Source organism: Vitis riparia, chromosome 7 (genome assembly GCF_004353265.1).
Source record: "Vitis riparia cultivar Riparia Gloire de Montpellier isolate 1030 chromosome 7, EGFV_Vit.rip_1.0, whole genome shotgun sequence".
NCBI classification, from domain to species: Eukaryota; Viridiplantae; Streptophyta; class Magnoliopsida; order Vitales; family Vitaceae; genus Vitis; species Vitis riparia.
The window spans coordinates 19,856,695-19,879,671 of record NC_048437.1 but is presented as its reverse complement, the minus strand read 5'-3'; the positions used below and the strand labels follow the sequence as shown (position 1 = coordinate 19,879,671).

General features: G+C 32.8%; 1 pseudogene; it reads left to right on the top strand.

Moving 5' to 3' along the window:
* Positions 1-19,166: 19,166 nt before the first annotated feature.
* Positions 19,167-21,533, top strand: LOC117918899 (annotated as a pseudogene).
* The last annotated feature ends 1,444 nt before the right edge of the window (positions 21,534-22,977 follow it).

The following is a 22,977-nucleotide window of genomic DNA, read 5'->3' as shown; positions in this document are numbered from 1 at the left end:
GCAAGCTGAGTGCTATCATAAGAGACAATGTTAGTGCACAAATACAGAATAGTCTCATGCATGTCATAGAGTGAAGCAAGCCAATCAAGCATAACAATCAATCAATCTATCAATCTATGAGAAAATCACATATGTTGGGTCCCACCAAAACCCAATCGATCTTACATGAATTAGTCTCACAAATTCCATTATTTTGGAATTATGAAAATTGCCTTCAGGCTTATTTAAAATAATGAAAAGCAAGAGAATTATTAGAAACCAAAGGAAATCACAAGACGCATGCCAGAATAAAAAAAATGGCAGCAAGTTTATTAAAAATCAGGTTTTGGTGAATCAGGATTTTAATGAAGGAAAAAGGAAAGAAGGGAATAAGAAAATAATAATAATAATAATGACAAATAAATAAAATAAACGAATAAAATAAAGTAAAAATAATAAAATACATAAATGAATAATTATATGAAAGATGAATAAATAATTAAATTAGGTGAGTAAACAAACTAAATAAATAATTTTGAAAGAGTTAAGACCATCTGAAAGATAAATTTTTGAAAATCAAGTTTTGAAACTAATTTGAAAATTGAAGTTTTAAGAACTAAGTTAGAAGATTGGAATTTTAGAAAAAATCATTTGAAACTGGAGGTCATGAAAATTGGAACTTGGAAAAATTATCCGGGAATAAGATTTCTTAAAAATTAAATCTGAAAATTGGAATTTTGGAAAATTATTTGGGAACGGAAATTTCTACAAGGATAAGTTTGAAAAATGGAATTTTTGGAAAATTATTTGAGAATTAAAGTTTGATAAATTAAATTTGAAAATTAGAGTTTTGAAAATTATTTGAAAGAAATTGGAGTTTTGAAAATTAAATAATGGGAATTGGAATCTTGGGAATTAAATTTGAAAGGAATTAGAATTTTGAAAATTATTCAAGAATTAAAACTATGAAAATTAGATTATGAAAATTGGAATCTTGGAAATTATTTGGAGATGGGATTTTTCAAAAATAAATAAATGAAATAATAATAATGATGATAAATAAATAAATGTGAAAATTGGAAATTGGAAATTAAGTTCGGAAATTAGAAAATTGGAATTTTAGAAATTGAGAATTAAATTCAGAAATCGGAATTTTGAAGAATTATTTAAAAATAAATAAATAAATAAATAAATAAATAAAATAATAATGAAAATAATAACCATTAAAAAAATGTGAAAATTGGAATTTTGGAAATTGAAAATTAAATTTGGAAATTGGAATTTTGAAAATTGTTTAAATATGGAATTTAAAAAATAAATAAATAAATAATTATTAAATAGATAAATGAGAAGATTGGAATGTTGGAAATTGGAAAATAAATTTGGAAATCGGAATTTTGAGAATTTGTTTAAAGATGGAATTTGGAAAATAAATAAATAAATAAAATAATAATAATGATGGAAATAATAAAGATTAAATAAATGAATGTAAAAATTGGAAATTAAATTAAGAAATCAGAATTTTTAAAGAATTACTTAAAAATTGAATTTTAAAAAAAATGAACTTGAGAATTAGAAAAAAAAAAAAAAAAAGTTTGACAAGTGAGATTTCTTAAAGAATTAAATTTTGAAATTGGAAATTTTTGGAAAATTATGTGAGATTGGAAACCTTGAAGATTAAATCTAAAAGTTGGGATTTTGAAGTTTAAAAATGAAAGTTTTAAAGATTAAATTTGAGGATAGGAATTTCGAAAAAATTATTTGAAAATAGAAATTTGAAAATTAAGTTTAAGAAAAGGGAATTTCGAAGAAATTTTTTAGAATTGAATTTATGAATATTTGATTTGAAGGGAAATAGAGTTTAAGAAATGTATTTGAAGACGGCATTTTAGAAATTAAATTCGGAATTGTGGAATTTTTAGAAAATAAAATTTAAAAATTTGGGTCTTGGAAAATTAAATTTAAAATTAGAACCTTAGAAAATTATTTCGAGGATTGAACTTTGAAGAATTAAATTTAGGAAATTGGGACTTTGGAAAATTATTTGAAAAGGGAAGTTTTGAAAGTTAAATTTTTTAAAAAAAATGGAAATTTGAAGAATTATTCGAAAATGGAAGTTTTGAGAATTAAATTTGAAAATAATCGAAATTTGGAAAGTTAAAGTTTTTTTTTTTTTTTTTAAATGGAGTTTTGAAAAATTAAATTGAAAATTGGAATTTTGGGAATTTATTTGAAAAGGGAATATTTAAAAATAAAATTTGGACATCAAAATATGAAGAATACAAAAAAAAAAAAAAAAAAATGAGACTGGTAGTGGATGGGTTTTGTTGGTGGTGATGATGGAAATTAAAGTATGGAAGGCAAGGAAATATGACTTTTCATATCATGGCTGGCTTTTACGGATAAAAGAAATAGAGAAAAAAAAAAATGAGTAATGATGAAAACTAGAAATGAAGACTTCTAAAGGCATCCTCATTAAATGTTGCCCCCACTTTCAGCATGTACTCATTTGTTGGGAGATCAAAAACTTTACCACCTATTTAAAGGAAACAATAGGCATGGAAGAAAAGCTGCGAACAATCCACAGTTGATTCTCCTATTGGGCTCGGCAGTCAACCACAAAGCTCGTTCACATATTCCAATACACATTCTTATGTCTGATTTTGTCGAAGTTGGCTTTGCATCCAAACATATTCCTTAAATTTTAATGCTTCTAAAGAAGAGAGAAAGCACAACCAGACTATACACAGCAAGTTGAGGAGTAAAGAAAAGCGTGGAACCCATGGGATGCTCCCCCTTGAAATTCACCTGTGAAGCCTTGTATCCCGGCAACCACCTCGGTAGATTCTGGAGCTCCATCTCTTTCAAATCCTCAAGTAGACCCGAGATGAAGGTCGTATGTACCTTGTCGAAAGGCGGAGGAGCCAGAGTTGGTAGCCAGTGCCAGTGGTAGGGGTGGATTCTGGCACCGCCCATTTTCAGAGGGTTTGGAATATGGGATATAGTGGAGACCCTGGTATCCATTCAAGAAAATTAACCTATCAAAACATCTTACCATGGACTCCCCTACTTAGTCTCGACCCAGCCAAAATGCTCATCACCCCAAACACACCTAAAAGAAACATAGAAATACAGAGGAGAGCAAAGACCAAAATAGAGCATAAAATAAACAAACCAAAGACTATTAAACCTCGCTCCATCCCATAAAGATCAAGGGGTAGGATATAAGTGGCATAAAAAGGAAGCAAAATCATGATTTTGATACATCAAGTTCAGGGAAGAAACAAACCATCAAACATTGACAAGAGAGATCAAAAACACCCCAAAATAAAACCAAAACAGAGCATGCATATAAAGAATAGATCCAACAAAGCAAACGAATGGCCTAGTAGTCATACCTGGAATGTTATCCTCAAGCCAAGAGTTTCTTGGCTACCCGCTCTGCTCTTTCACCTAGTTGTCCCTTTCTTTCCTCAAAATCTCTCTTTTTGTCTCCCGGAACACGCTCCTCTCTCTCTCTGATTCTCTCTTAATCTTTTGTGTAAACCCTCTAAGGCCCCCTTTCCTCCAAAAAAATGCCTTTTTTCCTTTTAGAAAATCTCCATTTTCTTTTTTTTTTCCCTCTAGTTTTTTCGCTCCCCTCTCAATGTCCTTTTCTCTTGTCAATTCTTTCTTTTCATGCAAGTTGCTACCCGCCCCCTATTCCAATTGTGCTTCCTTTTTGCTCAATTATGTCTCCTCATTTTCAAACAACTCACCTTCTTTTCTCTTCTTGCTTCTCGTCCCATCTGGTGGCCCAAGAACAACTCACCCATCAACTACCTTTCTTTCACTTCGAGCCATCGTCCTCTTGGCTGCTCAACAACAGCTCATTCTCATGTTGATGAAGAAGAAGAAAAGAAGAAGAAGAGAAAAGAAAAAAGAAAAAAGAAAAAAGAAAATGCCCCCAATTGAGGGGGTCTACAGTAAGGTAGTCGAAACTTTTTATTTTTGGGTAAGTGTTCCGCCAGCAACTCTAGCTTTTTCTTTCTCCCCAATACCCCAGATGGTGATGTCAGTCTAGAACAAAAATGGGCCCTCCTGTCCGGGCTAAACCTTGAGTCAGATGGTATTTAAGGAACATCATTTACCAAGGTGGATTGGTGTTCACTAAATACCATATGATTCAGTCTAGCGGTCTAGGGGGAATAACAGGGTAGTCCTCGATGTTAAAGGTTGAGCCACAAATTCACAGAGCATCCATCTTTTCCGGAAAAACCCCGATTCAAGATCTACGACCACCCTGAGCTTAACCAACCCCCTTAACTAATAGATGCTAGTTGGGGGGGCTATAAAAAAAAATAAAATTCACATTTTACTCTATGAATCTAAAAGAAAAATAAATTTTCCAATTACCCAAACCATATCCTAATTAATACCAAATTAATTCACATACACATTGGTAAAAAACATGACAGTTTTCCATAACGCAAAATGACAAATTTTATTAACTATTTAGAGGTATTTTAAAATTCTACCAAAAATCACACAATTCATTAAATATGTCTACTTTATGGTAAAAATATTATCATGATTAAATTACATAATGGAGAATTTTAAATCAAGCCAAACATCCCCTGACTTCAAAATAATGCTAATACAGTAGGTGTAGAACAATTTTTTTTTTCTCCTACTTGGGCTATCTGTTTTTAACAAGGTGTCTAAACTTAACTTCAAGAAGTTATATTAAATAAAAATATCAATTTAAATTAAAGAAAATGGAAAATAATTTATTTCTTCAAACTTAGTTACGGTGTTTAAAATAGAGCCAAAACGAAACTTGTGTAAAGAAGAACTTAGTTCTCCTATTTGAAAAATGATTTTTGCTCAAGACGAAATTTAATTGACAAGTTTAAGAAGTTATGAACATGTTCCACATGTAGAAAGAATTTTAGAAAAAACATAAGTCATTTGTTTTCTATTTTTCAAATCAGAGGTTAGAAATCCATTAAATAGTGGTATTAAGTTATTGAGAATTGAGGATATGTAGGACCCTCACCAAGTCCTTATTTACTGTGCATGGGTCTTGGAACCCTAATTCTTTGACATGTTGAAGTCATGAGGAGGTTTTAACCTATGGGTGAGACCCTAAGGTAGTCTTATATTCCTTGTGAATTAGGTCACTATTGATAAAGGCTTATGACAATAGGTATTCTTGATAGAGGCACCACAATATCTCATGGGATTGAAATAGTATATTCCCTCGGGTAATCCTAAGAACTTGTGATGATGAAATTTATGGCACTGTTGTAGACCCTCCATTTTGTCCCTTTAGCACATGTCTTTAAGTTCACTTCCAGTGCTCCACAATAGTTCTTCAGTGGCCTATTACTACTCATACTACTTACCTTTTTTTAGCCACCTCGGAGACTCTGGTTGAGGGATTATCTGACCCCTTATTGTGACCCTTGGTAATTTAGACTTAGGCTTTTCATTCATTTTTAGGATAATTTTTAGGTGCACTTTTAGGTTCACTTAGGCCCATCGAGGGACACCTAACCCACTTAGGTCCACCTTGACCCACTTAGATTCACCTAGGCTCATTTAGGCACATCTAGACCCACTTAAGTTTGCTAGGTCCACTTAGGCATTTTGGCCCACCTATGTTACCTTTTAGGTAATTCCTACTTGATTTACATAATTTGTATGATTTTCATTTTTAACACTTGCATGTACTTGATTTCTTATTTATTTATTTATCTATTTATTTATTATTATTTGGTTAGTTATTTGTTTTTATTTATTTATTTTATAGAATATTGCATGAGATTGATGTTATTAATTGCATAAATTGATATCTTATTTTTTTTTGTGTACCCATGATAGATATAATGCTTTTATTGCATAATTTTAATTAGTTTTAATTTTCAATTTCATTACCATTACTGAATTTAATTCTTATTTTATTTTGGCATGAGACTTGAATGCACTTCGGTTTGGGCTTAAGAGAATTTTTTTTTGGAGGATTTTTTATAAGAGGTCATGCTTATACAATGGATACGATCTCCTTTTCTGTTGGGTTCTGGGCAAACAAGAAATATGGCTCTTGATAGGCGGTATTTCGCTTACAACTTGACTCCTGTTGCTGGAGTTGCAGCACATATATCCCGGAATGGCCATCCTGCTGACTCTTATCTATCAGACTCGAACTCCATTATATGTCCTCTTCCTTTGTCCAGTGACATAAACATGCCTGTCACTGTTCTTGGATGTTTCCTTGTCCGTCACAATGGAGGTCGTTGTCTCTTTAAATGCCAGGATATAGAAGCTACAGTTGAGGCACGACCTGATGCTGGAAATTTGTTAATTGAAGCCTGGAACAGAGAACTGATGTCTTGTGTTCGTGATTCCTCATTGAAATGGTGTTGGAAATTCAAAAACTAAGAAGAGAACCATCAAGTTCTACTATTGAGCCAACTATAGGCCGTACCATTAACCTGGCTCTGAAGGCTTATGGGGACCGAATTTATTCCTTCTGGCCAAGATCTACTGGGAACTCTTTGGTTAATGAACCTTCTGATGACAGTAACTTAATTTCAACCAATGTTCTTAAAGCTGATTGGGAATGTCTGATTGAACAAGTAACTAGGCCTTTCTATGCTCGCCTTGTTGACCTTCATGTCTAGCAGCTCTACTCTGGAAATTTGGTCAAGGCTGAAGAGGGTATGTTTCTTTCCCAACCTAGGAATGGGGTTGGTGGTAATTTGCTACCAACTGTAGTTTGTGGATTTGTGAAGGAGCATTATCCAGTTTTTTCAGTACCATGGGAGTTGGTAACTGAAATCCAGGTTGTGGGAGTTATAGTTCGTGAAGTCAAACCTAAGATGGTTCGTGATCTTCTTAGGGTTGCTTCGACATCTGTTGTTCTCCGGTCAGGAGATACATATGTGGATGTCCTTGAGTACTGCTTGTCCGATATTCATATTTCAGAGTCCTCCAATCCGAGCACTGTGGACACATCATTGGACACATCTAACTCCGATTCTACATACAGAGCAAGTAAAGAAAAAGGGCTCTCAAGGCAAAATGGTATTATTATGTAGTTCTTGCATTGGTAGATGTAGAGGCCAATTTTCTTGTGGTAAAAGCATACCAATACATATCTATAACAAGCGTCATGCTGCTGGATTCTTTTACAATCCCATGTGTCATAATTTTTACCCGATTTTTCTTGAAGACAAAGTACAGAATTAAGAAGTTAACTGGTGCAGCAATCTGTATTGCTGGTATTGTTATTGTCGTCTTTTCAGATGTTCATGCAAGTGATAGAGCTGGAGGGAGCAACCCTCTAAAAGGGGATTTGCTTGTGACTGCTGGATCTATACTCTATGTTGTCAAGCTTGAAAAGGTTATTTGTACCAATGCAAAGTTCAGCGTAGATGGGTCCAGACTCATGGTGATGAAATCAGACTCCACTGTCAACATATACGATTGCAGCAGCTCCAAAGAGATCAGATCATTCGCAGTTCCCAACATGTCTGCAGCAACCATATCCCCTTGCGGGACCTATCTTCAGACCTTTCAAAAATCTTCAACACCACAAGAAAAGAATGTCATCTTATGGAAGACAGAAATCGGTGCTCCTGTTTATCAACACTTCCAGAAGAACATGACCAAAACCACATGTTCGAGCAGCAGAAGGGTTCTCTCTATGGTGTGGACCCCCATTCAACAATGGTCAACCTACTGTCAAGCATGAAAAGGTTCCCTTACCATTTTCTGCCTTTATTGCTTTTTGTAAGCAATGCCTCCAAGACAGAGATGTTGGTGGCGGAGTTTGTTTCGAATCAGAAAGGCATGGACTGACAGGGTTTGATGCAGAGCAATCCAATTCGCTTTTATGAGAAGACATTCAAACGCCTGCATTTTTAGAGACAAAAGCACTTGCTTCTATTAACTTATGGACGAACAGTGCTCAAGCTAGATCAAATGCTCACTACGATCCACACCATGATCTTCTATGCATAATTGATGGCTGCAAGCAAGTTTTTTTATGGCCCCCTTCTGCAAGTCTCTTGTAATATCCAATGCCTATATATGGAGAGGCCTCAGACCATAGTTCTGTGGCTTTAGAGGAACCCGATTTTTCAATTCATCCAAGAGCCGAACACTCAATGAAGCACTCTCAGAAGGTTATTCTTCATGCAGGAGATGCAGTGTTCATTCCTGAAGGCTGGTTCCATCAAGTGGATAGTAATGATCCGACTATTGCTGTTAACTTCTGTGGCAGTCAAACATAACGTCCAGCCTGTCAGAACACATGGATGCATATTATTTGAGGAGAATATTGAGGAGGATTTGGACACTTACCAAACAGGACACAGGGCGACATCCTTGAGGGAATCTCCAAGTGAGTCGCCATGTATGCACTTTCCATGTATCGATGCGCATTAAAAAATGAAACAGAGAATTCCATAGAAAGGTAAGGCTGCCATATAAATAAGATAGAAGGAAGAGAAGAAGGTGGGATTTTATGTTTTCGACAGAGAGAACACGCGGAGAATTTTGGCAGGGAGAACATGCGGAATTTTTTTTTTCATAGAGAACACCCGCAGAACTTAGGGGGAGCAGCAGGAATCTTTGGACAGCGGATTCGGCTGCACACAAGAGCCACGCATTTTGGGAGGGGTATCAGCAACACAGGAGGGGTATTAGCAACACGAAGTAGGTAAGTTCCCTTTTTTTCTTTTTTTCTTTTGATTTAATTTAGTTTTAATTTTATTTTTTAAATTTGGATGTTTTTGTGATTTTAATTCATTAATTTAATTAATTCTGTTAGATAAAGTTCACTTTTAATTTGGTTTTAATTTAGTTTTAATTTATTTTTTTAATTTGGATATATTTGAGATTTTGATTCTTTGTTAATCCTGTTAGATAAAGTACATACTTTTAATTTCGATTTAATTTAGTTACAATTTATTCTCTTAATTTAAGTGTGTTTGAGATGTTAATTCATTAGTTTAAATAATCTTGTGAGATAAAGTTTATATTTTTAATTCCAGATTAGTTTAATTTTAGTTTATGTTTTAGTTCCGGATTAGTTTAGTTTTAGTTTGAATGTGTTAGTAATTTTAATTCATTATTTAAATAATTTTATTAGATAAAATTTATGTTTTTAATTCCGATTTAATTTTGTTATAATTTATTTTTTTAGTTTGGATGTATTTGTGGTTGTAATTCAATAGTTTAATTAATCTCGTTAAATAAAATTCATGTTTTTAATTATAATTTAGTTTAGTTTTAATTTGTTTTTTTGTTTTTTTTGTTTTACTTTGAGTATGTTTATTATTTTAACCCAATAGTTTAATTAATCCCATTACATAAAGTTTATGTTTTTTTTTTTTAATTCTAATTGACTACAGTTTCAATTTTTCTTTTAGTCTAGGTGTACTTGTGTGTTTAGCCAATCTTTTGTTAATTCTTGATTGTTATGCTCAATTTATGTGCTTCTTGAATACTAGTCTTTAATTTTTGGTGAATGTCTCATTAGGTTATTTGATCTAAGTTTGAATAATTTATTGCTTTGAGGGTCTCTCATAAAATTTACTTTTCAAAGGCCATCGGAAAATAGTGAAGATTTGTCCCCATTCTCACCACTTTAGTTTGCTCAAATTGTCCAAAATTTCACTTTGTGAATTCGTTTTCTTCTATTTTGCTCGATATTTTATTTCTTATGTTTTATTATTTTCACATTAATTCCTTTTATTTTAAAATCAAATGCTTTTCTCAAAAGATACCTTTGAAAATTTTATGTTAAAAAAATTCATTTAGGGTCTTTAGAATCAAAATCTCTCTTTTTTAAAAAATAATAATAATAATAATATGCAACCATATTTTGATCGCTTTGCAACCTTCTCGGTTTTCAATGAAAAATTTGATTTTGACCAAAAACACGAATCAAAGCTTGTGGTTCTAAATAAATGGGATAATTCTAGGCTAAATTTGTGTATATCGATTGGGGAATTGGTGAAACCCCTACATAAGAAAATCTTTTCAAAACTTATTTTTGCTACCACCTTTTCTATTTGTTGTAATAATAGCTATCTATTTTTTAGGAATTGTATACAAGATGTGTGTGATAATTGATTATTTCGTATATTCTGATCATTTTTGCTATACTAATTAGATAAGCATGTTAGGATTTCCTATTTTATTATTTATTATCTAACCCCCCATGTTCTGAGGAAGCGTATTATGAGTTATTTATGCTATCCAAATACGCTCCCTATCACCCACTTTCTAGATTCTATGAATATGTTTGTCATTGTGAACTATGCCTATGTTTGATAGTGCTTGGGTGTCTTAATATTTGCTACATTGTTCGATCATTTATGATAAAGTGCATGATGGGTCATATACTATTTAAACTAATCTCTGATGTTTTGTGATAGTGCTTAAGAAGTGGTCTAGGTACGCACCTTAAATCTTCTCTATGATTGTGATTGGTTTTCTTGTTAGGCATGCCATTCTTTTGAAATCACCTAGCCTACTTAAGTATCTATAATTAACCAATTAATTGTCACATTCCCCTTAACTTAGTCAGTAGAGACCTTTATAGGGCTTAGAGGGGTGCTACCTCCTAGAGGTACCTTCCCAATAAATAACTGATCCCCGAACTTAGACTCAGGTTTTTCAAAGACACATTTTTTCCAAAAATTATGGAGTCGTTTTTTTTTAGGTTTTATTTCTTGTTTTATTTTCCATTTAAAATGAAATAAAATAAGTGGCAACTCCGACTTTTCCAAAAATTAATTTTTTACAAATAAAAGCAAGTCTCGTCGATCTAGTGGGGTCGCACGTGAAAAATGCGGGTCCAAAACTACAATAATTCCTTTTGTGAAATTTGACATATGATATTCATAAGTTAGAGTATGTCATTTGATCACATCATAGGAGGCTTTATAACTCAAGCATTAGAGAGGTTATCTTAAGAGGTGAATAGCACATACTTCGGTAAATTATATAGAATAGTTCATTGAAAGTTTGCATGTAATGGATAGTAGGTCACAGACCTAAGTTCTATCCTAATCTAGGATCATATAATATTGTAATGTAGTTGATTCTCTGTAGTGGGATGTTGAATCAAATTTAGAATTGGATTTTGAGAGATCCAGTGGTCCTCTCTCGAATTTATATTCCTATGTGGCATAGTATTTCAGGGTTAGTTAGGCTATTTATTCACATGTGCGCATTAGGGTGTTTTGATAAAAACATAAGGTTGCATGGTAACTTATGAATGTTATCTCTAAACTAAGCTAAATGATTAAATGGAGTTCAATAGAGCTAATTAATCAATTAGGACCTAAGTGGATTGGATTAAGTGACCTAAGCCCAAAATGGGCTCAAGTCACTTAAGCCTATTGGAAACCTATATAAACCTTATTAGGGGTTAGGGCTTTAGTCTTCTTCTTCAATTTTTTTAAGGATCCAGAGAGAGGAATCCTAGTCTTCACCCTTCTAAGATGATTCCACCATCCTCAAGTGCCTAGATCAAGGAAAGAAAGCCATCAGGTGGAAGGTATCTTGGTTTTCAAGATTTGCACCGACTTTTTCACTGGTTAAAATTGAACTGTGAACATTCATATCATAGGTATGGTTTTTATAAACCTAGATCTACAATTTTTTATATGATATATGCTTCCATTGCATGGATATAAAGATCTCTAGGATAGTTCTGCATACACCTTAAAGGTCTAGGACTTAGAATGTAGCAATCTAGATCTTCCATCAATATCTCATTCTTAGCCTTGATTATCATAGTCGTTATCAAAACACATAAATATAGATGATATTGGTCTTGTCCATAAAGAAATATATGTCAAGAGGTTCTAAGCCACTAAACCTTAGAATTTGCCTTCTTTAAATTAGTAGACTTAGCATTCCTAATAGATTGAGTAATGCAAATTTATTTGGTGGACTTCCAAGAAATTACTGTTGGAAAATTTTTTTATGTGGGCTAACATTAATTGAATAATTTGCATTTGCAAAAACGGGTTAATGGATAGTCTATTATTTAATAAACCCAATTAACTAATGATCACATTTTGGATTGGGTTTTGCATCTTTTGAGTAGAAGCTCAGTTGAGTGGCAAGTGTAGGCTATGGTTCTCATTGAAGCCCATTATGGGAGGGCCCAATGAGAATCCAATTTGAGTTATGCTAAGTCCCCCCTCTAATCTAGATAAAAAGGGTTTTTCTATTTTTCCATAGAGCCTCCATAGCTGTTATCAAGATCATAGAGAGGAAAACTTGGTTGCAACAATCAATCACGATTTTTTATCATGGCTCAAACAAGTATGTTCTTTATAGTGATTTCCTATTGTTAGTATCCTTTAATCATGTATGATTAATCTATATGATTATGTAAATATGTTACATGTGGTATTAGAGCTTGATTTACATGATTTAGGATCTACAATTGGAAATCGAAAATAAAATTTTTAGTTTCTTATTTTGTTTTCTTTTCGGAGCCAAATTTGTGATCCATGAATGTGTATGTTTTTTTTTTTTTAGTTTCTTTTGATTGTGAAACTTTAGGCCTTTTGTTCCTGTTGTCACAAGCTTCAAATTGATATATCATATGTGCAATTTCGTTGTTTAAATTGGGAGTAATTAAGTTTTTAAATTTTCAGAATTTTCTTGTTTAAAAATTCAAGAAAAATTTTATTTGTTCAAATTATTGTGTTTTACTCAAATTAAACTCTTAGATTTTGTTGTTTACATACATTATAGTTGATATGTAGCATCAATTTCGGTTTTTTGGTGAAAATTGAAAATTCGAAAATATGGGTATGAACCTTAGAAAATTCATTTTATATATATATTTTTTTTAAATTGAGCAAGATTGAGAATTTTTTTTTTTTTGTTTAATTAATTTTTGTAGAGAGATTTCTTATATTGTTAAAGTAAAAAAAAAAATACATGTAAAATGAAGCCGAAATAGGTGTTAAAATAGAGTTTTTCGATTTTGGCTATGGAGGTATGAAAAACCGAATTTTGTTAATCAATTATGAAGATCTTTAAGTTGTTTTTTTTTAATGATTAAATGTCCTAGAATTGTTATAAACAACCTAAAGTTTAAAACCCTTCAAGATCCCGATCAAAAAAACCTTTTTTCAATTGTTTGTAATCCGGGTTGCAACCGGGTCATTTGACCCGTATTGCAGAATTTTTTACCTAGTGGTGGAGGTTGAAGATGACCTCCAGCACATGCCACACATGCCACATGTGCCACACGTTCCCCACTCGCGGGTCAAGTGTGTGAGGCGCGTGTAACCTCATCTGGTGTCCGTTTTGAGCCCCGTTTTTTCCTGTATGCTCGTTTTTTTGTAATCTATTTTTCTAGATATATTATTTTATTTTTTGGGGGTCAAAAATATTTATTAAATAATCATTACTTATTTATGTGATTTAATTAGCTTAAAATTATTTTTTGGTATAATTTTCTATTGAGAATTTACCAGAAATTATGCTAATATATATGGAATAGGAGTGAAGTACTCACTCTCTCTAGATTGAAACTTTTTCATGCATACTCTCCTACTTGGTCTAAATCACATAAACTAGTTAAATAATTAGTTTAAAGTGTAATAAAAAAAAAAATTTGTTGTTCAAATTCTTGCAACTATAATTGATCATATGCATATATATCGCTAATATGCACTATTGTTGTTGGACAATTTTTTTAATTTACCCAATTTTGGAACGTTGCATGTGAATTGTTGAGGTTATTTTACCAAAGTGATTTAACCATCAAAATTTGCAAGTTTATGAGTTCCTCTTTTGTTGATGGGAAAAATTTTAGATTAATTTGTACAATCGCCTGCCCAAAGGGGGTTATTGTGCAAATTAATTTAACAACATGAGGATATTGAATGAGATAAATAATTTGATAAATTTATTTGCCCAAAGGAAATAACTTTTAATGAATTATTTGTTGATCTTCATGCTTAGAGAATAGTTGTTTATTGTGGACTCTGCCCAAAGGGGAGTTTATGACAGTACAATTGATTGTATTGTATTGCTTATGATTATTTAAGTTTTTTTTTTTTTTACCTATTGCCCATAATTGATCTAGTTGCAAAAAATTTTCAATCAGTTTCCTTTGCTGTGAACAACAATAATGCTACAATTGAAATTCTAAGTGGGTGCGATCATACCAGCATTAATGCAGTTGTGTTCTACTCTAAGAACAATAAGATTAGTACAGGTTCTAAGCCTATGGAAATCAAGTACCTTACAGTCAAGGACTTAGTAAAAAAAAAAAAAAGATATATTGTGATTGAGCACATAAAAACTGAGTCCATGCTAGCTGATCCTCTAACTAAAGGTTTAAAGCCCATAACATTCAAGGAACATGTTGTGAATATAGGTGTCATTAAGTCTTTTGATTCTTTGGTTTAGTGGGAGCTTTTGTGATTTCCCTTATTTCAATTATTGTTTTATGTAAACATTGATCATTATTGTTATGCGACTTGCAAAATTAAAATCTTTTTATTATGATCATCATAATTAAGTATTATATTATAGCATGTCGTAATTGAATTACATACAACATGGTATCTTGAGATATTGAACCTTAAGAATTACAGTTGTATACTGTTGGATGTCACAAATACCACTATTTTGAGATTTTGTGGTGCATTGTTGGTCACATATGACTTGTTAAAGTCAAGCAATTTCATATTGTTTAGAAATTACAACAATTTTATTTTGTTGAGAAATTGCAATTACAATTTCATTTTGCTGGTAAATTGTAATGAGGACTGATAAGACACAATGCATATAGATGATGATCACATGTTAGCATTGATTTCTTACTACACTACTGGGTTTACGATCCATGTCGATATGGTTATAAATATTCGTGACTATAAGGGGCATTATGTTTGTTGAGATTAACATATAGACCATTATAGTCCAATATTAAGACCATGTTGGACCGGATAAGTTTAACAAGATGCTACTTATAGACTATCATTTCTTTCAAAAAAAAAAAAAAAAAAAGGTGTGGCCATACAAAATAAACTTTTCTATACTTAACCCAGAGTCTTATTTTCAAAATGAATTTAATGAATCCTCAAAAACAATTAATGTAGCCCAAGTGGGAGAATGTTGGAAATTTTTTTATATGGGCTAACATTAATTGAATAATTTGTATTTGCAAAAACGGGTTAATGAATAGTCTATTATATAATAAGCCCAATTAACTAGTGATCACATTTTGGATTGAGTTTTGCATCTTTTGAGTAGAAGCTCAGTTGAGTGGTAAGTGTAGGCTATGGGTCTCATTGAAGCCCATTATGGGAAGGCCCAATGAGAATCCAATTTGAGTTATGCTAAGTCCCCTCTCTAATCTAGATAAAAATGGTTTTTCTGTTTTCCCATAGAGCCACCATAGCTGTTATCAAGATCATAGAGAGGAAGACTTGGTTGCAACAATCAATCACGGTTTTTTATCATGGCTCAAACAGGTATGTTCTTTATAGTGATTTCCTATTGTTAGTATCCTTTAATCATGTATGATTAATCTATGTGATTATGTAAATATGTTACAATTACATCTCCTCCAAGGTTAATGACATACCCACTAGTGGATTTCAACTATCTAAATCAATATCCAATTGGCATCATTATACCCTTCTAATGAATTTGAAAATTCATTATAGTATAGACCATAATCATTGGTTCTTCTCAAATACTTAACTACTCTATAAATAAGATTTCAATGATCTTAACATTGGGAGTACTAACTCAATCTACTTATTATATAAATGTTAGGTCTGATATGTACAATTAAGTAAATATATTAGGCTACCAATGATTTAAGCATATACTCTGATTAGGTTATACCATGTTTTTATTTTTCTTTAGCTAGAAGTTAGGATCATAAGGAATCAATACAAGTTTACAATCCTAATGTTTAAACTTCCTTACGATTTTCTCAATGTAGTGTTCTTGAGAAAGTTTAAACCCACCACTAGGTACTCTAGTTATTTTGCTTCTAGAATCATGCCTCTCTTAGGTCATTTACATCCAAGTTAGACAATAGGATTTTTTTTTGTCTCACAAACTTCTTGGTTAGTCTTAAAAATTAACATGTCATTTATATATAGGGATGGAAGTGCTAGTAAAAATATCAAACTTAGAGGAAAGGTTTACTTCAGATTCCATTAGACAATGGATGAAGTTTGAAAGAAATAGGTAAGGAATTAAAAATGCAGAACCAAAGGGATGCTGAATAGTTAGAATAGCAAGGAAAGCTAGAGTTAGATTAGGAATGTTTTAGAAATTTTGTTTTATTTACACTTTCTTCTTGTTTCATATAAGAAAAAAGAATTGGCCGGAAGGATTCACCTACGTACCAATGTGAATGTTTGGGACTCAATGTCATTCTTAGTCTATAAAATCAAATTGTAATTAGGTAGCAAAGAGTTTTTCCTCCTATATTCAATATGTTCAAGATTTTTACAACTACTCACTAGTCAATTTATTCAAACTATTCCTTCATTAATCTTGATTATGAGCAGCTAGATAAATAGAGGACTTAGAGTATGTTTGGAAATAATTTTAATAAAATGTTTTTAATGTAAGTGTTTTTTTATAAAGTGTTCTATTAATTGTTTCTCTAGAAAACATTAATTAAAATAATTTTTCAATATTATAAGTAGTTTTTCAAATTTTTAGAAGTGTTTATTAAATTTTATCAAACATTTGTAGTGCATTTGATATTAATTTTAGAAAGTGTTTTTATCATTTCTAATACTTGAAATTTTTATTTTTCAAGTATTAAAAAAATTACAAACACTTTCTAAATGATTCCCAAATCAACTCTTACGTACAACAACATTCTTTCTCAGTCTTAAATCTTTTAGCAATACATCTCAGTCCAGTTGGGTGTTCTCATTGTCAGAATATTGAACTAATATATACATAATATTAAGTGGGAAAAAAGAAAAAAAGAAAAAAATAAGAAGACAAAAGCATAGAAAAGAGCCTAGCTAATATAGGCATAAAGGTCATTGATTCGCACATGTTGACCAGCCTATGGAAGTCAGATCGGGCCAAATCATATTACGAAGGTCAGAATTCTATTAAGGAAAAAGGAGAAATTTGATGAAATGATTAGAAATATTCTAACTAGTCCTTGCATTGCATATTCCGCTTGTAAATAATGGGTTGGGAAATAGTAATTAATTGAGTTATTTTAGTTCTAATTAACAAATTATTATTATTATTATTATTATTAAATAAGTGGCATGAATACTCAAAAAAGGTCTTATCACTATTCCATGCGCTATAATCAAATGATAATGCCTAGCTCATTCAGCCACTGAAGGGCCACAATAGGAATTTTCAACACGATACACAAACATAACTTAAAAATGCTAAAAGTAATGGTTTCCATTAAGGTTAATTAATCATTTTTGTATACTCATACAATTGTTGACCTGCCTAATTCATTTCTTAACTAACTCAAACACAACATATTTTGACTTCTTCAATTTGTTGCTTTTGTTGATCTGATTATTGTCATGATTTGACCTTTACATTAATTATCATGTTATATCATTGCCCCTGTGATTCAACTCCATATATTACTCACATATAAAGCACTTTTTAGATTAAAAACGCATTTTATAATTACTATCAAATGGATTTTAAACAAATTATAATTACATCAAATGGGAAATAATCATGTTTAGATAACATATCGGGGGTAATTTAACATTATTCAATTCAATTCAACCTATTGACTACATAAATTATATAACTTAAAATTTGACATTATTGAGTAATGTATAACTTTTTATCTGATGATGAGACTAACCAATGACTACCCTCAAAACCAACGGTGACGTCTTCGAAGCAGTCCATGGTATGCATGCATATGGTCAAAAAGATTATATTTTGAACGGGTATTTGAGTTGATGATATGTAATCACAAATCCTTGATTATTACCCTCAAAATAAATATATGCTTGATCTTAGACTAGAAATTTTTGTTTGGCTCCGATGGAATTCTTTATTGCTGTATTGAAGGATTAATTTGGGAAGGTTCATTGTGAATAATATTAGTTTGTTGATGACTTTGACTTTTCATATACCCTTGTTGATTTATTTTAAATACATGTTTAAAACGTTGGAAATTTAAAAAGTCAGAATAAAAAGATATATAAGAACCAAAATAATTAAATTTGAAATTATTTTTTAAAATTGTTAGAAAATTATTAAGCTTAAAAAATATCTTCATTACTTGTAATACTTGAGATTTGAGGCGATGATGATTCAACAAGACAATGTGAGGTTGCTGTGTGATCTTAAATTCCACATTGTTGATTTGCATGTATCTTTGAATGGATGTAAACAAAATCTTTGAACGTAGAAAAATCTTGGTGATGTCTGCCCTCCTCTCAACTCAAGCCCACAACGTATGATTCTATGGAAAAATCCATATTAAAGAATCTTCAAGTGGAGAAAATCTGTAATTTTGAAAAATGAAATCTGATTGAAAACATCGCAATGCCTTGATCAATTCCACAAGAAAATCTCAGCAGATCCTTGTTTACCGTCACTGATTTTGACAACAAATAGAGTCCTAAAATGGAGAGAAGAGAGAAGGAAGACAAAGCAAGTTGAATGATGTCATTTGGAAATTTCCTAATCAAACTCGGCTCAATATAAAAAAAGTATTAAACATTAAATAATTATACATAAATCTTAAATGTAGGTTTGATTCAATTCGTATCGTGGTTTGGTAACAAGAAAGCCAAATTTCAAACGAACAAAGTCGATTTTCAAAATTTTCAAACTTAATTCAACTTCACGAGTTTTGAAATTTGATCAATCATATCGGTTTTTAATTGGTTTAGATGGACGTTTTGGTTTTTCGTGTTTAGTTACATCCATAATGCGCCACAAGTCACGATTCATTGGTTTAGATGGTATTTTAATGAATGGGAATGGAATCCCAACGGTCGTCATTGCGTATCTCTGAAAAAACATACATGCTAGCCCGACTTCATTTTCAAGCCAAATACCAAAGATCTTCTCTGCCAACCAAGATTTCATGCTAGTTTTCATGCAAATTCCTTCTCTATAAATACCCCCTTTCCTGCTTCTCCCTCCACCAACTTCTTCTTTACTCCTTTCTTCCATGGCTAGGAGTTGTCCAATCTCAACCTCTTTCATTATCATCAGTGTTTTAAGCCATTTTACATCAAGCATAGGGTTAAGACCATGGCCTGATGTGCTCCCAAATGAACTCCAGTCCCTCGATATTGCGTCTCGACTCGGGGTGGATCCCGATGCCACTAGAATGGCCTCTAGGGATTTTGGCAAACTTGTTCATCCACCAAATCCAGCTGCAGTTCTTTATCCTTCTTCCATAGAAGATATTGCATCTCTAGTCAAGTTCTCTTATAATCGTTCCTTTCCTTTTAGCATAGCCGCCAGGGGCCGAGGCCATTCCCTCCGCGGACAAGCCATGGCTCCTCATGGGCTTGTGGTGGAGATGAGATCGTTAAATAACTGCAGCCGTGGAAGTGGAATTAGGGTTACCAAGAATCCGATATCGGGTTCCTATGCTGATGCTGGGGGTGAGCAGCTATGGATTGATGTGCTGCAAGCTACGCTCAAACATGGACTTGCACCAGTGTCGTGGACTGACTATTTGTACCTAACAATTGGTGGTACACTCTCTAATGCCGGAATTAGCGGCCAGACATTCCGCCATGGTCCTCAGATCAGCAACGTCTATGAAATGGATGTTCTTACTGGTATAATATTTACCCTTATCCTCCTTCTCATTCTCATTGTATGGATAGAAGATGTGCCTTACGTACCATATGCCTTTAAGAATTATCACAAATTTTAATCAAATGGTTGCATGCAATTAGTTTCAAATGTGGGACAAAAATTTCCATTCAAGAGATCTCCTATTAATTACCTGCATGCATCAGATGTTTAGAGTTTGCTTCATTTTCCTGATGAAGTGAGCATTTTGTTTGATTCAGGTAAAGGGGAACTTGTGACTTGTTCCAAAGACACAAACTCCGAGCTGTTTTTTGCGGTTTTAGGAGGTCTCGGGCAGTTTGGGATTATAACAAGAGCAAGGATCGCTCTAGAACCGGCACCGAAAAGAGTAAGTGTGAAGCAAATGAACCCAGTAGATGATATATGACTAATATATAACTGAAACAAGGCAAGAGCAGTACTTTGGAAAACCCTTTTACTCGTGTTCCTCATTTAATTAGTATGGCCAATTTGATTGCAGGTAAAATGGATACAGATGCTTTACGATGACTTCTCCACATTTTCTAGAGACCAAGAACATTTGATTTCAATCAATGGACTGGACTATTTGGAAGGTTCACTCTTGATGCAAAATAGTTCTCCTAATAACTGGAGATCATCTACTGCCTTGAAGTGGTCAAGTATTACGATGAACTCACAAGCCGTAGAGTTGATGAGGTACATATATAGCTAATGAATTTCTGTTATTCCTATTACCTATACATGTATATGTCTGCTAGGTTAATCATATATATACTGGGCCATACTTGACTTGAGAATGATTGTCTTTATAGGAACTCCAGGAGCTCCTTAAAGGCTTGAATTTCCTTCCTGGTTTTGTTTTCACAAAAGATGTCTCCTTGGTAGATTTCCTAAACCGAGTTCATAGCGAAGAGCTAAATCTTCGAGCAAAAGGACTGTGGGATGTTCCTCATCCATGGCTGAATCTCTTTGTTCCGGGATCCCGTATCTCAGACTTCAACTCAGGTGTCTTCAGGGACATTCTCCCCAAAATAAACCAGACCACTGGAACATTCCTCGTCTACCCAGTGATCCGAAACAAGTAAAATTCTGAACCACTAAGTTATCTTGTTTAATGTCAAAATAGATTATTGATTATAACTTTTCTCTCAAATCTGAATAAATATATCTTGCTTAATGTGATTGAAATTTTTATATACATTGCAGGTGGGATGATAGGACGTCTGCAGTTATACCAGATGAAGATATATTCTACACTGTAGGATTGTTGCATTCAAGTGGGGCTGATGACTGGGAACCCTTGGAGAATCAAAACAAAGAAATACTGAAGTTTTGTGATAAAGCTGGTATCAAGATTAAGCGGTACCTTTCCCGCTACACAACCAAGGAAGATTGGATGAATCATTTCGGCCCGAAATGGAGGACTTTTGAAGACAGGAAAGCTCAGTTTGATCCAAAAATGATATTATCACCTGGACAGCAAATTTTCAATTCCGTTTAAGTTTTAGAACTGGACATTTGGGTTGAGGTTTTGAATAAGAAGAACAGAAGAAAATACAAATAAATATTTCCGTTCATGGGAAACCCAGTATTAGTTAATTAGCTAGCACGCATATTTGTTTTTGTACTTTATGTTACAGGGTTGGAAGATAAAAAAATGTACTTTAAGGGATTCCTGTATATTTCAAGCATTAATTGTTGTGTTAATTTTCTATACATTAAAAAGTGAATTTTCATTAGCTCAACTCTAATATATTATATGAGGGTTTATGATGAATTCAGTCAGTTGTCTTTTGAACCACTTCTTTTCTCTTTCGTATTGGCATAATTCTTTTTGTTTTAAGTGGTGCACAGAGGTTGGCGCATCGCTTTGACTTTTGATCATCAAATTTCTTGCTAGTTTGTTGAAAACGGCTTGATGTGGCTTATTGGGTGCAGTCTGATGAGGTGTATGCCGTACGTAATTGGCAAAATTTGATGCTGGCCGACCAGGTGGCCTTAATGGCTGGATTTTGTGCATGAGACCGTCATGCATATGACTTTGATGGTTAGCTTGTACATGTAGCCGGCAGAAGAGTTTGGTGTAGACACAAGTTATTTACCAAACGTCCTCTAAATGTTATACATTTTTACCGTATGATGGGATTAACATGAGATGACACTAACCAATTACCACTTACAAACCAACTATGCTTTTGAAACACCTTATAATATAGAAAATATGTAACAAGTAGTCTCACAAGAGGGGTTAAGGGCTAAGCAAAGGAGTGGAGCCAGTTAGGCCCCCTTGAAAAATGTTAAGGTTGGGCAATTGGGTCAAAGTCCACATTCTTTATAATTGACAAAATTTATATATGCCTTAAAAGTTGCCACCCGAACTAAACTTCCGGCTCAGCCATTGGCCAAGCAAATAATAACTTGAGTGGTAGGCAGAAAATTAAACCTAACAATGACCATTTTATAAATGGTACCATTCATGGTGCCAAGGCATGTCAAATATGAGACCGCTAATTTATAAGTTGGAATAAAATAAGAATGAATGGTATGCATGCCATCTGAGGCAGGCACTACCCCTATATATAGGTTGTAGATCTTTAGGTCAGATTATATTTTTGAATTGGCATTTAGTTAGTTGTTGATTTGTAATCCCAAATCTTTCATTGTCACCCTGAAAATAGCTGTTTGATCGTGGACTACAAATATTTGGTTAGGTCTGATGGTCTTCTGTGTTGATGTATTGATCGAAGGACTTATTTGGAGTGGGGTCCAATGGGAATAATATTAGTTTATTGAATTTCATGTTGACCATGCTCTAAAAATAATAATAATAATAATAGAAAAGCATCCATCTTCATTCTTCCTTAACTTAAAAAACAATTTTTGAAGTCAAGTATTAGAAAACATGGCGAAACGGCCATAAGCTTCAAAAACATCTCTACTACTTGTTAGAAAAGTTCGAGATTTGAGAAGATTATTTTAGTAAATTTTTAATCTTAGATTCCACGCTACATATTTGCTGTAGCCTTGGATGGATACAAACAAATCTTTGAAGGAAGAAAAATCTGGGTGATGTCTCCCTCCTCCCATCACATGTCCACAAAGGTGCGTGAATCTATCATGGAAAACCCATATTACAAAGTATTCAAATGAAGAGAAAATCGTAAATTTGAAAAATGAAATGTG